We start from the raw sequence: 14,044 nt of genomic DNA, 5'->3' as shown, positions 1-14,044 counted from the left end.
CCCGGCCGGGGCCGGGGCCAGCGCGCGCGGGGACTACGACGTCCGGCAGGCCCCGGGGCGCGTGCGGGGCATGCTGGGACTTGTAGGCCCGACACATGCACACACGTCTCCATGCACACATATATTCGCATATACATATACATATATGACACAGACATATACACATGCCTACACACAAGCCTTCACATATGGGCTATCACGTGGGCACCACTAAGGACACACTTCTGTGCAACAGCAGCATTATTTTGAAGGGGATGCCTTGGGGAGGCTCTTTGAAGTCCAATGCAATAGACCCCAAAGGTTTTCTATGGCATTATTATTTTCCCTGCTTGGTTTTACTCTGCGAATCCGGGTCCTGTCATGGCTGAAGCTGGGAGGGTGACAGGGCCAGTGTCAATAATAGCACCATCAGATCAAGGGGAAGACAAGGTAGATAATTAATAAAGGGAGAGACAAACTAGATGACACATTTTGCTAATTGGGTTTTTTCCCCCATTATTACCTGTCTGACTATGGTTTTGAGTAAAGAAGCCTTTGTTGAAGATTCGCCCTTTTACCCTTCCGTAGAGAAGCCAATAGCTCATTGTGAGCATCCTTCGTCCAACGAAGCAGAGCAGAGTACACATGACTTCATGTTATTTCTTAGGAAAACAAGGAACAAGTTGGAAAAGATACTTCCTGAAGAAATTACCACAAGCATCAAACAAAACCATCTGAAATCCTGTGCTCAGGTCACCTTTCAAATCTGACTTGAACTCTTTCTAACTAGTAAAACAGACAGCTCTCCATCACACAGGCCCAGTTGCAGGTACTTGCACACACAGGTTTTTCCAAACAGCCATTTTGTTTGCTGGTGCTACCTTACGGTGCTTGCTAAAACCCACAGCAAAAGTGGCCCAGTTGTGAAACAAGTTCCTGGATTGCAACAAAGATCTAAGCTAGGAAGCTGCAGCCTGAGGTTAGCACCTTCCCAACCTGACACTTTGTTACCCTTAACAGTCCAGTGCCTAAAGGAGTGGTTTGCAACCATTTCAGTTTCAATGCACCCCTTGATAATCTCAAGGCAGCCCTTGGAAAATGCCCACTCTTAGTTTTCAGTCATTTTTTGACTATAGGAAAATAAATCAATTCTGTTGCTGCAAAGAAATCCAAAAGACCACAACAGGTCAAAATAGTTTGGACACTGTGGATTCATATTTGAAATCTCTGGGTTTATCTTGTGAATCATGTTTGCACACAAAACAGTGCTGACATTGCATGGCACTTCTGAAAGGATATCAAGGCACCCCCAGGTACTGCAACACCCTGGTTGAGAATCACTGGCCTAAAGGAAGAGAAATTAAAACAACAACTGGAGTTGAAAATGTCTGTAGTTTTGGCAGCCATGAGAGTGTGTAAGGAGAGGCAGCACTTTTGAGTTCAGACGTGATGCCTTTCAGTTGAGAAGCTTTAGACAAAGAGTCACACCTTACAAATACCCAGATTAACTCCACACTTTTCCCTCCAGTTCTGGGGCAGATTGGACTGGTTGGTGATATGTGTAGGGCCAGCCCCATGAAACATGACAGCTGTATCCAGGACACACCTATTCCCTTGCTTCAGGGGAACCAGAAAAGTGCAAGAGCATTTAAACCTTGGAATAAATAAGTAAATAAAGCAAGTATCCAGATATGAAAGCCAATTGCTAGGGTATGGGAAGACAATGCACCTGGGCCCCAGCTGTGCAGCAATGTGGGAGGGCTCTGCACTTGTGTAAGCTATTCACCAGTGTGTGTTATATGTATAACCAGTCCACAGTAGATGTGAGTTAGTTACTGACCCAGCTGTAGTGTGTTCTAAAGACTCATGTTTCAGCTGTGCCTGTTGAGTCCCTGGTATCAACCAAAATGGTAATTGTTCTCTCTCTTTCTCTGTCTCTCACACACAAACACATGTGCTTACGTTAAATGAGTACATTGGGAGTGTATCCCAACAAACTGTTTCATTAACCTTGTCAGTAATCCTTCTGCTGTTCCTGTGCACAGGATTACGAAGATGGTGAAGTGGAGGTGGTTATGGGTGTGAGTAAAGGTATCAAAGAATGTTTTGTAGGCCTGACATACAGTAAGTCTTCAGCCCCCAGGTGACTCAGGTGGTTGTTTTTAGCACTCTAAATGCTATGGGATCCCACAGTGTTGGCCAGCAATTCTGGAGCAGGACCACAGGCAGAGACGTAGGGCTACATTCTGATGCAGAACAGCCATGAGTCCAGACCTTCGGCATGAGGAAGGCCACCTGGAGCTCTATGTGGATCTTGACCCAGCTCTTCAGTGGCATATAGATACGCAGATGAGAGGTAAAATCAAATCAGAAAAAAATTACTTTTACTATCTGGAAGCTGGCTACCTCAATCTTCTGCAGACTAATGGTAACCAGTTTAATGTTGACAAATCAACTCTCAGTGACATAACCATGAAGGTTTGTGAGGCAATTATTGTTGATTCATACACATGTGGTGGCAATTGCTAACATCCCAAAATAGCAGCTGGCTTTGAGATGATGAGCTTTTTTAACTGGGCTGGGGCTGGTCATTGCACATGTGACTCCTGTCTACCCCCACAAGATGCTCATGAATATAGCAGCCAGAATCACAGACTTATAGAAAAGCAGGGATATTAGTCTATCATCCTTCGTGAGGCAAGATCATTCCTACCCAACCATCCCATTAAAATCCATTCTCTCACCTATTAGCAAAATTACAGTCAAACCTGGCACAATTACAAGAAATAAATCCTAACCTGCCACAGGAAAAGTAGGAGGACCACAGCAGCCAACATCTTGCTGCTACAAAGGTTATTAAAACATACTTGAGAGAACCAAAATAGTGGGCACACACTCAACTACAGAAGAAAACAAAACCCACCACAGTCCAGCCAATATAACCATAGGGTAAAAATTCCTTCCTGACCCCAAACATGGTGATCAGTCTGACCCTGAAGCAGGGGAAAGATCCTTTAGCTAGGAACCTCTGCTTTTAAGTCCCAGCAGGAGCACTGGTACACCCCACTCAAAATCCCCAGCTTCTGAGGGAGGCAGAAAAAATCCTGATGCATGTAGCAGCAGAAAGGAAAAAATTCCTTCCCAGCCCCATATGGCAGCCAGCAAAGCCCAGAAGCATGGGAAATACCAATAGTAGAATACAAGCATAGCAGATATCTGATGCTTATCAAATCTCTTCTTGACCACCTCCAGTGATGGAGATTCCACAGCTTGCCTAGACAGTCTATTTTGCTACTTCAGTGCTTACAGTGAAGAAGTTTTTCCTGATATCCAACCTACTTTACTGCAACTTCAAGCCAATGATCTGCATCCTGCTCTGAAGCAAGAGAGAAGAGATGCTTTTCCTCTTTTTTATGGAGCCCTTCAGATATTTGAAGACTGATCTTCAGATATTTGAAGGATATCAATGGCCTCATTAAATAGGCCTAACTGATTGCAGGTGGAATTTCAAGCACAATAACTTTCTCAAAAAGCTGATGTTTACATACTTGGATAGCAGGAACTTGATTCCTCCCAGTAATCTGGATATTAAGGAGGAGCCTACATCCACTGTCACTTTAGGAGAATTGACCCATTCCCTGCTGTCCAGACTTATGATGTTTAAACCATATTCTAGAAGACCCAGTAGAAGCAGCAGTTATTGCAAACTAGTGAGTGGCAAGATTGTAGTTGAATGTGCCTTTGGCTGACTGAAGGCAACATGGTGCTGCCCACAAACCTGTTTGGATATGAATGGGCCCATAGCCATTCCTGCACTTAAGGTGTACTGTACATTGCCTAGCATGTTTGAGGGGAAGGAGGGAGGTACCAGGTACCCTGGCCAGGAATGGGCCAGTGCTTATGCTGGTTTAGTGACCTGTTACAAATAGGCAGAAAGTGCATCACAGGGCCTGGGTGCAAGAAAGGGAAGTAAAGGATGTCCTTGTTTTGGAGAAAGATGTGGGAGGAAGGAATAATGAGTGCACACCATTAGTCAGTTGTATCTATTTATGGATGAGAAAATCAATGTCATGTATTATTAATCTGAAGCTCCATCAACATCTTTGTTTTGAAATCCCTGGTTCTCATTTCTTTCCCAAATACTGACACACCCAGGGATTAAGTAACAAAATAATTTATTAACAATCATCAGTGTAGACACTCCAGCTACTGTCAAATTTCAGTAACATGAAAAAAAAATAACATGCTATTATAACAAAACTAAACGCCCAAGGAGAGTGGTAATCTATGTACGTAAATTGCATGTTACCGATATACCTGTTCTCCAGGGAGGAATCCAGGGATGCATGGCTATGAAGAGTGAAGTACATAAATTAAGTACATTTATTCATGCTCACTCCTACTTATGGATTGCCTCCACCAGCTCTTTCCCCACCCAAAAATACCCACTGGCCTTAGTGTGGAAGGAAGGCTGTTGGAGCAATGTAGACTGGCATGAGGCTGAGGGACCTGACTGGCATGTCCTGTTGGCCATCCTGTCAAGCATTTCTGGGCTCCACATTTAAAAAAAAAGATGTGGAGAAGTTAGAGAGGGTTCAGAGGTGAGCAACAAAAATGATAAAGGGCTTGGAAAACAAGTCATATGAGGTGCAGCTGAAAGAGCTAGGTATGTTCATCTTGAGGAAAAGGCTTAAGAGGAGACATGACAGCAATCTTCAAATACATGTTCAGCTTGAGGAAAAGGCTTAAGAGGAGACATGACAGCAATCTTCAAATACATGAAGGACTGCTATAAACAAGAAGGAAAACACCTCTTTTCTCTTGCTGCAAAATGTAGGATGTGGACCAATGGCTTGAAGATGTAGCGAAGTAGGTTTAGATTGGGTACCAGGAAAATGTCTTCACTGTTGGAATAGCGAGGCAGTAGAATAGATTTGCTTGAGAAGTTGTGGACTCTCAGTCACTGGAAGCATTCAAGAAGAGAGAGGTTGGACAGCAACTGGCTAGGGATGATCTAGGCATAGCTATGCCTATGTTCTACTATACTTAATTGGCAAATTCACTGATTTCACAGAAACTGAGAAATTGGGAATTGTCTGGGGAATCTGCAAAATAAAAAAATAATTACTAAAAATAAAATGCTGGCTCAACAGCCCTCTCAGCCAATCAGCACTGAGGGGATGGGTGAACAACATGATGGACAACTCTCTTGCCCAGTCAGTGGCAAGGGGCAAGGCCACCAGGACTCTTAGCCAATCAGTGCCAAAGGGCAGGCTCACTGCTAAAAGGCCATGAAATTGGCTCTGTGCACCACAAATAGCCCACAAAAATCCCTTTCACTTGCCATGATTTAGGAGGTCCCTAACTACAGGTATTTCCCATGCAGCCAAGGCTGGGGATCTTGACTGGGATGTGCCAGTATTCCTGTTGGGACTTAAAAGCCAGAGGTTCCTGGCTAGAGGGCCTAGCCTCCCCCCCCCCAAATTCTGGCTCAGACTGCCATATTTGGGGTCCAGAAGGAATTTTACCCTGCAGTCAAATTGGTATGAACTTGGGGATTTTGCTTTCCTTTGTAGTGTGAGCCCTTGCCCTCTGCCTGGGATCTCTTGAACTTATATTAACAACTTTTACAGAAGCAAAGTATTGTTTGCCATGGTCCCCCTGCTATACCTGTGGCAGGTAAGGGGGTTATGTTCTGTGCATGTCAGGCCCCACCCTTCCCCCCCTCTCCCTTCCCCCACTCCCCAGCAGGGCTGGGGGTTTCCCCGCCCTTTTTGCAATTACCTCTCATAGGCTGGAATTTTGTCCACCTGCAAAGCTCTTTGCAAACACATGAAATCCTTGGGTTTCTCTGCTAAAAGGTAAAATCCATTTTTCTCTGATAAAAACAGGAAATCTGTGGTTTTCTCTTTTTTTCTGTGGGAAATGGAAAACCTGGCTTTCTGGTCATTTCAAACTAGATCTTGCTGATCTGAGAGGAGTTATGAGATTGGAGGCTACTAAGTGCCAGGGATAGGCAGACACTAGGGACAGGATTCTGTTTTGCTGCAGGTACTAAATGGCAGCTCTGCAGTCACATAACTGCAGGGTTTGGCACTAATGCAAAATCTACAGCGCCAGACTACAGTGTCCTCATGTCAGCTGAGCTGTGCTCTAGCCAGACAAGTACATACCATGTTCTACACTTGCCCAGAACCTGAAATTGTAGCTGGGCAAAAACTTATGATGTTGGGGAGGGGGAGGCTCCTTGCATGTTTTAGCCCAGTGCAGTGGTGCTAAATCGCGGGCTCATAGAACCATGTCATCCAGCCTGTGGGTCTCCCCACAGATCCAGAAATGTGGCAAGAGCACTATCAGGGTTAATTGCCACTGCCCTGCCACCAAATTTCCAGACTCACAGGGAGCAGCACTGGCCAGATAACTCGGCTCTCCATGCTAGATCACACTGGTGTAAGTTTGGGCCAGCATGCAGGGTCACTCTGCAGCCAGATCCAGACAGGCAGGGTCAGGCCAGAAATCAGACTGCACCTGCAGACCAGTTCTGTGAGCTGACCCTGCACTGGATCTGGCTCATGAACTGATTCCATATATAGGATGCAGCCCACAGACTGGTCCTGTGACACTCATCTGCAACAGGGCTAGACAGGTTGAGCACTTGCCCAGGCAACAGGAGACTCAGGTTGTAGGCCTCACTCATCCAAAGAGTTTTGAATCTACATTTGCTGCTTTCAGGGGAGCACTGTAAACACAAGACCATGGATTAGGCATTTCCCAGCTCTCTTCTGGAAGCTATGTGCTAATGATACAACAGACTGTCAAGAACTGAGGAAAGATAGCAGGGATAACACAGACTCTGGTTTAAAATAATTTTGGGGAAGGGCAGTAAAAGAGGTTCTACTAATGTAGCACTGGGAGTCTGCTGTAAGCCCTCAGGGTCAGATCTGGATACAGATAGAGCTCATTGTAATGGGAGGGGAAAGATAAATAAGACTGGGAAAGTGATATTATAGGAAGCTTTAAGTTCTCATGTGCAGGCTGGAGAACAAATGCTATTAATCATAGCTGAGAAACAGGGCAAATAAGCCTGCATGGTGCTCCATGAGTCTGTGACTAGATTGCTCCACATACCCTAGCTGGCTTAAAGCTCACTATACACTGCAGTGCAACCACTCCCTGAGAGGCCAAGTAGCTAAGGGATAAAGTGAAAATTGATAAGAGGTTAAGTGGAGTTGAACCTGGCAAAGGATATTAAAGGCTCTTAGCTGTATAGGTAATAAGCGAACAAGGAATGAAGAAATGAGGATGGGTAAGAGCTTAAAGATAATCTAGTTCTGGCCCAGCAACTAAATGAATACTCTACCTCAGCTTCTGACACAAACAATGACCTTGAACATGGGGCCAAAAGCAACACAGTGGAAATGAGGATCTTAAAAATGGATATTAGCACGACCAAGGAGGAAACAGAGCCACATGTGCTCAGGCTGTGGAGACCAGATAAACCATCTCCCTGAATTCTGAGCTCTGGGATGTGAAATCACAGATCCAATAGCAAGGCTCCTTAATACATTGTTCCAAGCAGAAGTGGCACCATATGCTTGGAGAATATCAAATATAGCACCTGTGCTAAGGAAGGAGAAAAAAAAGAGTCTAAGCACGATAGCTCCATTAGTCTGACCACAGCAGAATGCAAGACTTCAGAACAAATTTTGAAGGAAGTAATAATTAAGGATGTGGGGGAATGGAAAATAAGATAAAATGCAACATGGGCTTAGCAAAGGTGGATCATACCAGATTAACCTGACATTTTTCTTTGATAAATAAGTGATCTTTCTAAATAAAAGAAGAGGAGTAAGTTAGTTAATCTATCTGGATCTATGTTGCCAAATATGTTATGCAGGTAAGGATCTGGCCAGAAAGGAGACAAGGATGTGTTATATGAAAGCAGTGATTCTTAGCCAGAGCACCACAATACTCCGGGGTGCTATGAGATCCCTTTAAGGGTGATGTGCAATATTAGCATTGTTAAGTGTGCAAACACTTACATAGGATTCACAAGATAAACCCAGAGATTTCAAATAGGAATTTATGGTCTCAAAAAACATTCTGACCTTCTTTAGTCTTTTTGCAACAGAAGAATTACTCTAGTATTTTTCCATAAAAACTAAGAGTTGGTATTTTCTGAGGAGTGTCTTGAACTTAAAAAGGTTTAGAATCACTATATTAAAAGTATAGTATTGGGCTGCAGGGAAGTTATTAGTGGAATTCCTCAAAGACATGTCTTGGGACCAATCTTATTTAATACTTTTATTAATGACCTTGACATGAGGAGTGGGCATATGCTAATAAAATTTTCTGATGACACAAAGATGGGAGGCACTGCCAATACTAAGAAGGATTGGAATGTCATACAGGAAATATCAGATGACTAAGGACTGAACTAGTAGAAAGGGGATTATGTTAAATAGCACAAAGTGCAAGATCATGCATTTGGAGACTTATGTGACCTAGGAACTTACCAGCTGGAAATGACAAGGGAGGTGAAAGACATGATTGTATTATTCAAGCACAGGATGACAACGAGACACCAATGTGATGCAGCTGAGGAAAAGACCCATGTTCCTGTCTGACCCCAGATGATCAAGTAGCCTCAAGCGTAATGTGCACTTTCACCCACTTGCAGCTGTCAGCAGATTCTGCCCACTCCTCTCAGGTGAGGATATAGCTATGGTGATACAAGCACTAGATTGAAGCAGAATGGGGTAGTGTCACTCCTTGGAGCAGGTTGCTTTGAATACATCACGCTCATACACCAGTCATTCCAGTAGTCCCATTCTGGTTCTGCTACCTGCTAAGTGCCTTGATGCTGATTTTCAAATCTAGTAGCAAATAAGGTCTCAACTAGGTCAGTAACTACACCTCCATCCATAACCTGACAGCCACGCTCCTCTGGCCTAGTGACAATCACAAAACATTCTTGACTGCAGTTCTCTGGCTGTTGAAGACATTTTCAGAGGAGAACAAATATATGCAGAGTTCTTAAGGCAGGATCTGCTTCCTTCCCTTTGACAGCATTTATTAATCATAATCAGAACCTCAGGCACTGAAAACACATAACAGAACTGAAGACAACCCAAACCTATACCAGAGACGAGAGAAAACCAGGAGATGCTATGAAATGCAGTCAAGGAACAAGCTGATTTATTCAACCTGGGAATTGCTTAGATATCACAGCAAAGAAAATCTTAAAATCAGTCTAGGTCTCTAATGCAAGGATTCAGAAAATCCTTCTCCTCTGAGGAGACACTGGCCATGTTAGCCTTTATGGTCCTAATCCTACAAGCACAATGCATGGAAGTAACTTTATGGAAGTAGCCAGCCCTATTGAGCACAATGGAACTACTCACATGCCAGAAGTTACTTGCATCTCTGACCTGTTCCACCATATTATTGTGGTGAGAGCTGTTTCAAAAGTTATCATAACTTTATCCTGCGTTATTCATTCTGACTGGGCCGTGAAGACCTGTTCTGCTTTAGTATCCTGTTCTATATAATGAAAATCCTCAAGCAGCATTGGAGGTCTCTCCCGGGTGCTATATCTCCCACAACACCAGCAGATGTTTATTCACTTTACACCTGGGGTATGAAGGCTTGTGTTAGCTGGATTATCTTGATAACAAATAGGTAATTCAGGAGAACCACCACAAGGGGTCATACAATGAACATAAAGAGGATTCCGTGACCATGTAGAAAGTGGCTTTTGACCTGCAGGTTCTTGTGTCAAGTAACAGGCCATGAAAGGCTGGGTGTTGAGCTCTTTTGAGTACCTGGCTGAAAGTGCAGTTGCTGGGCCCTTGAAAACCAGGTTCCATGGGTTTCCCATCATCCTTTCCTGTGGCACCTGCTGCCACTCACGGCCTGTGGCAACAAGGCTGGGTGTGCTGTTGGTTTACTTGAGTCCCGCAGTTGCCGTGTTTCAGTGTCCCTTGGGGTTCTGAGATAAATGGATATTTTAAAAAACCCATCCTATCAGTGCAATGGATTTTTTATCATTCAGAAACATCACTGGGCAGGCTTTCTTTTTCTGCATTGAAACCACAGAATTGAACTTATGGGCCTTTTGCTAGGCCCGTAAGAGTTCTTCACTCTTTTTTCCCCCCACTCTGCCTGAGTCCAGTTCTGAAGGAGGCTCGCGTTCCCCTGAAGAAATGTGCGTCCTGCAGCATGGGTTCGTCTCCTCTCCAGCTAGCATCTCTCTTCACCCCACCAGTGTCTAGAGCTGCCTCCTGAGCACCTGCCTGCTCAGCAGTGAAAATCCCTGCTTAAAGAGCTTACAATTTAAATAAAGATGTGATAGGTCCTTATATTAAAGGATATGAGGTACAGATTAAGCCCAAGGTAGCACAGGAACCCAGTGGCAGTGCAAAATGGAGTGCAATACTACCAAAGCCAAGATTAGTGCTGTAAACCTGAGGCTCACTAGGGCCCATCTCCTGGAGCAGGTGGGGTGGGGACAGGCAATTAACTGGGTCCTTCACAACCTCCTGCCATCTTCTGCTGGAAGCTGGGTAATGACAGTATCACAGAATCACCACATTCCTTTGACAGCAATGGCTCAGGCCTTCAATGTTCGGCCTCAGAGCAAAAGAGGGGGTGGACTTAGAATGGGATTTCTTTCCTACATCTGCTCTGTATTTTTGCTCTTGGAAATAACATCTCAGGGACTGAGCTATTGCAAACCACCTTCCTACTACAGCAGTCACCACACTTTAGGAGAGCTGTCTATGAAAGGCCCCTTCCTGAAGGCCTCTTCTCCCTTGGGTTGCTGACAACTCTGCTATAGCTTGGATTTGGAAGGGGGGAAGCAGAGCATGGGACACGTATCGGTTCTTGTACAGCTCTGCCTCTTTTATGTGCTCACTTGGATTGCACTGGCTCATCTGTTACACAACAAGAACTGGTGGCCAAAGAGAAGTATTGGGTCTTGTGACCAATACAGCACAGGCTGACATCCCAGCTGCTGCTTTCCAGCCAAAGTCAGCTCACACCTGATGCCAAATGTACACTGAAACACACTACGCAATGGCCTGTGCTTTGCGGACTCAGAGAAGTGCTTGGCAGCAAAATCTGCCTGCATCTAACTACCTGAGTTGAGGCAGCCAGAAGAGCCCATTGCTGTCAGGAACTAACACTTCTTTTGGCTCCCAGAGGTGGCAGAATAGCCAATTCTGCCTACAGCCATGGTGGAGAGTGCTCTCTGTCCTGCTCGCTGTTCAGGCTGACCACTGTTGCTACAAATCTTGTTGCAGTGGCTTGGCCTACGTGGGATCATCTTTCCCTTCTGGACCTGTGGTGATGCTTTTCAGACTATCTCCAGTGTTTCTTTTAAACAGGCAGCCTTTTGTGCCCTGCCACCTGGTTGCACAGTGAGGTGGGCTGTCAGTGGAACATCTGTACCTCCAGCAGCTGCTAAGCTCACAGCATTTGCTCCACTGTCCTGCCAGTTCAGCATCTCTTGGCCTGTATATGTACTAGCAGCACTGGAGTCCTGAGCTCAGCCACAGACTGTGCTGATCTTTTTTATAAGCCGGGGCCCCTCTGTGCTGCCAAGGCTAGAGAACACTGGCTTTTCCAGGCTGCTCTTGGGCTCCTGTTCTGGGTTGTATAAGAATGTCTGGAAGCAGATTTCGGCTGACCAAGCTGGAATTCTTAGGAATCCTGCTTACTTTGTACTGCAGGAGGGTGGGAGGGGGCATGACTAACACTGTCCTCCAGGAGCTCTGTCTCAGCCAGCTGGCTGGAAAGCAGCACCGTTATATAATGGGATCAGCAGCAATGGGTCCCGTCACTGCAAAATTCTCCCTAAGGGGAATGAGTGGCAAGGTCCAAAGCAGTGAGCTTGTTGAATCAAATTCATCCAGCAGGGTGTGTGCAAACTTCATTAGGTTTCCCTCTGAATCATGGAAGAGACCAGTGAGGTTATCTAGTCAAGCTTGCTGCCAGCTCAGGCTTGTCCCCTCCAATAGACTCCTAAGGCTGTTCACAGCAACAGCTCCCTGTGATGGGGCTTCTCCCCCTTCCCAGGGGATGTCCTTCCTCTGCCTCCTCTGCTCTGTTCCCACAAAGCTTTCTGACATTTGGCCAAATGGTTCCAGTTTCAGTTTAATCCTATTAATCCCATGGTGGCATGTGACAATCCTTCTTTTCTGAGATGATTGTACCTTCAGTTAGCTTTAGACTCTCCTGTTCCATTCCTCCCATAGCCATAGTCATGGCTTACACAAGCTCCTAGAGCAGGGGTCAGCAATGTTTTTGGGCATTGCCAAAAAACCCACAGCCTCGACTTGGAAGATGTTGGCATGCCAGTGGGGGGGACCACGGGGGAGCCATGAGGGGCCCAATCCTTGATGTAGCAGCGCAGCCTCACCCCCTTCCCCACTGTCCACCCCAAAGTACATATATACCCGCTGCTGGCAACAAGCTGAGCCAAGGCTCCATGGACCCCGGTGAAGTTACTTACAGCCAACTGACTGTCTGCCTCAGTCGGCCTGGGCTCTGGGCAGGTCTTGCTGCCCAGCATGGAGCCCAGGCTGTTTGCAGTAGGCAGCGGGTAGGCTGCAAGCAGCTGCATCAGGGTCCATGGACCCTGGCCTGGCTCATTGCTGGTGGCACACCTCAGGGTATCTGCTGGGGAAAGGGCCACAATAAAGATTGGGCCCCTCACAGCTCCCCTGGGGGTTGCCAACTCCTGTCCTAGAGACAGAAAGAAAGATCAAGCAATAGAATTCAGCACATCTCTGCCTCAGGTTCTTTACCTCATCTGCTCTGTCAAGCTTTCATTCTCACAATATGGTACTCAGGACTAGACATCACATTCTAGGGACAGCCTTGGAGGAGTATGGGAAGGTCAGAGGCATGGCTTCTCATTTTGCCATAATCGATCCACAGCCAAACAGGCATCCTTCCTTGCAGGCATGATCATGGCACAAGTGCTTGTCTGAGTTGCTGTCCACTTTATCCCTGGGACTCCTTTTTATGTCTTTTTTTTCACAGACAGCATGGGCCCAGATGTCCTGCACTGAGCTACGGTAGATTCATGGAATTTCTTGTCTGAGTACAGACTTGCTCGTATGACTGGGTGCTGGACAGCTGGAAATATTACTCCTGTGAGTAATATTACTGGCTTGTATGTTGGGATGGGAAAGCAGCTGGGATCCAAGGTTTTTGGTCTGATCTATGCTGGTGCAAGCTGCCAAACTCAAATATGGATTCAAACTTCCCTAGCTGTGTGATTAATTCCAGAGGCTGAAGTCAAGCAACTGATGCTTGAGCGTCTTGATGGATTGAGGCTGAAGATATGGCAGGGGAAAAGGTAGAACTATCTGAAGAGGCCATGAGAGGGGTGTCCAGGAGAGCAGCTTGGCAGGAGAGTAGAAGACTAGAAACTGAAGGCAACTAAAGCAGAAGTGCAGGGCAAGAGGGAGATGCTTGGAACTATGAAGATGAGAGCTGTGAATTTGATGTAGGATCCTGGAAGTCACTGAGGGATTTTAAACAGGGATGAAGCACTGGGAAAGGCTTTTGAATGGAACTTATTGAGGGAAGGGCAAAGTCAAGGTAAAAGATCTGAAGGCAAAAGTCAAAGGGAGCATGACGCGAGATAAGGGAGCCTTGGCATAGCATGATAGATGGTGCAATTGCTGATTCTGCTGAAATGGCAGCAGAGAGAGAGAGAAGTTTGGAGATGTGGAACTCTTAAAAGAAGAGACTTTATCTCCCCTGAGCTGAATGTGAAGGGGAAGAGCTAGTTCTGAAATTGTCAGGGGTAGGCAAAAGGTCTGCCACTCCCCAAGTGTCCTGTTCTTTGATGGGACAAAAGTGCTATAGCAGGTCAGGAAAACACAGCATGCAAATTTGCCCTGGGATCATCCCAGAATACACTGGTAGAAAACCCTGTTAGGCTGGACAAAGTCAGTCTCCACACACAGCTGTATTACAAACCAGGCTGCTGTGCTGATGCAGTTTGGCCACGTTGGCTGCGACACAGTTGGATGAGGGTGTACCAAAA

The 14,044-nt window shown here is 45.7% G+C and overlaps 1 long non-coding RNA gene across 1 annotated transcript; it reads right to left on the bottom strand.

Annotated features, from left to right (window-relative positions):
* Positions 1-2,970: 2,970 nt before the first annotated feature.
* Positions 2,971-12,503, bottom strand: LOC109315395. The gene is made up of 3 exons (XR_002102497.1): positions 12,493-12,503; positions 11,600-11,602; positions 2,971-3,062 (listed from the first exon to the last, which is right to left on the bottom strand). It is a non-coding gene; the product is annotated as an uncharacterized LOC109315395 (long non-coding RNA).
* Positions 12,504-14,044: the final 1,541 nt, after the last annotated feature.

The sequence above is a fragment of the Crocodylus porosus genome, unplaced genomic scaffold (genome assembly GCF_001723895.1).
Source record: "Crocodylus porosus isolate Cpor-Errol unplaced genomic scaffold, CroPor_comp1, whole genome shotgun sequence".
Lineage (NCBI taxonomy): Eukaryota > Metazoa > Chordata > Crocodylia > Crocodylidae > Crocodylus > Crocodylus porosus.
This window is presented reverse-complemented; position numbering and strand designations above follow the sequence as displayed.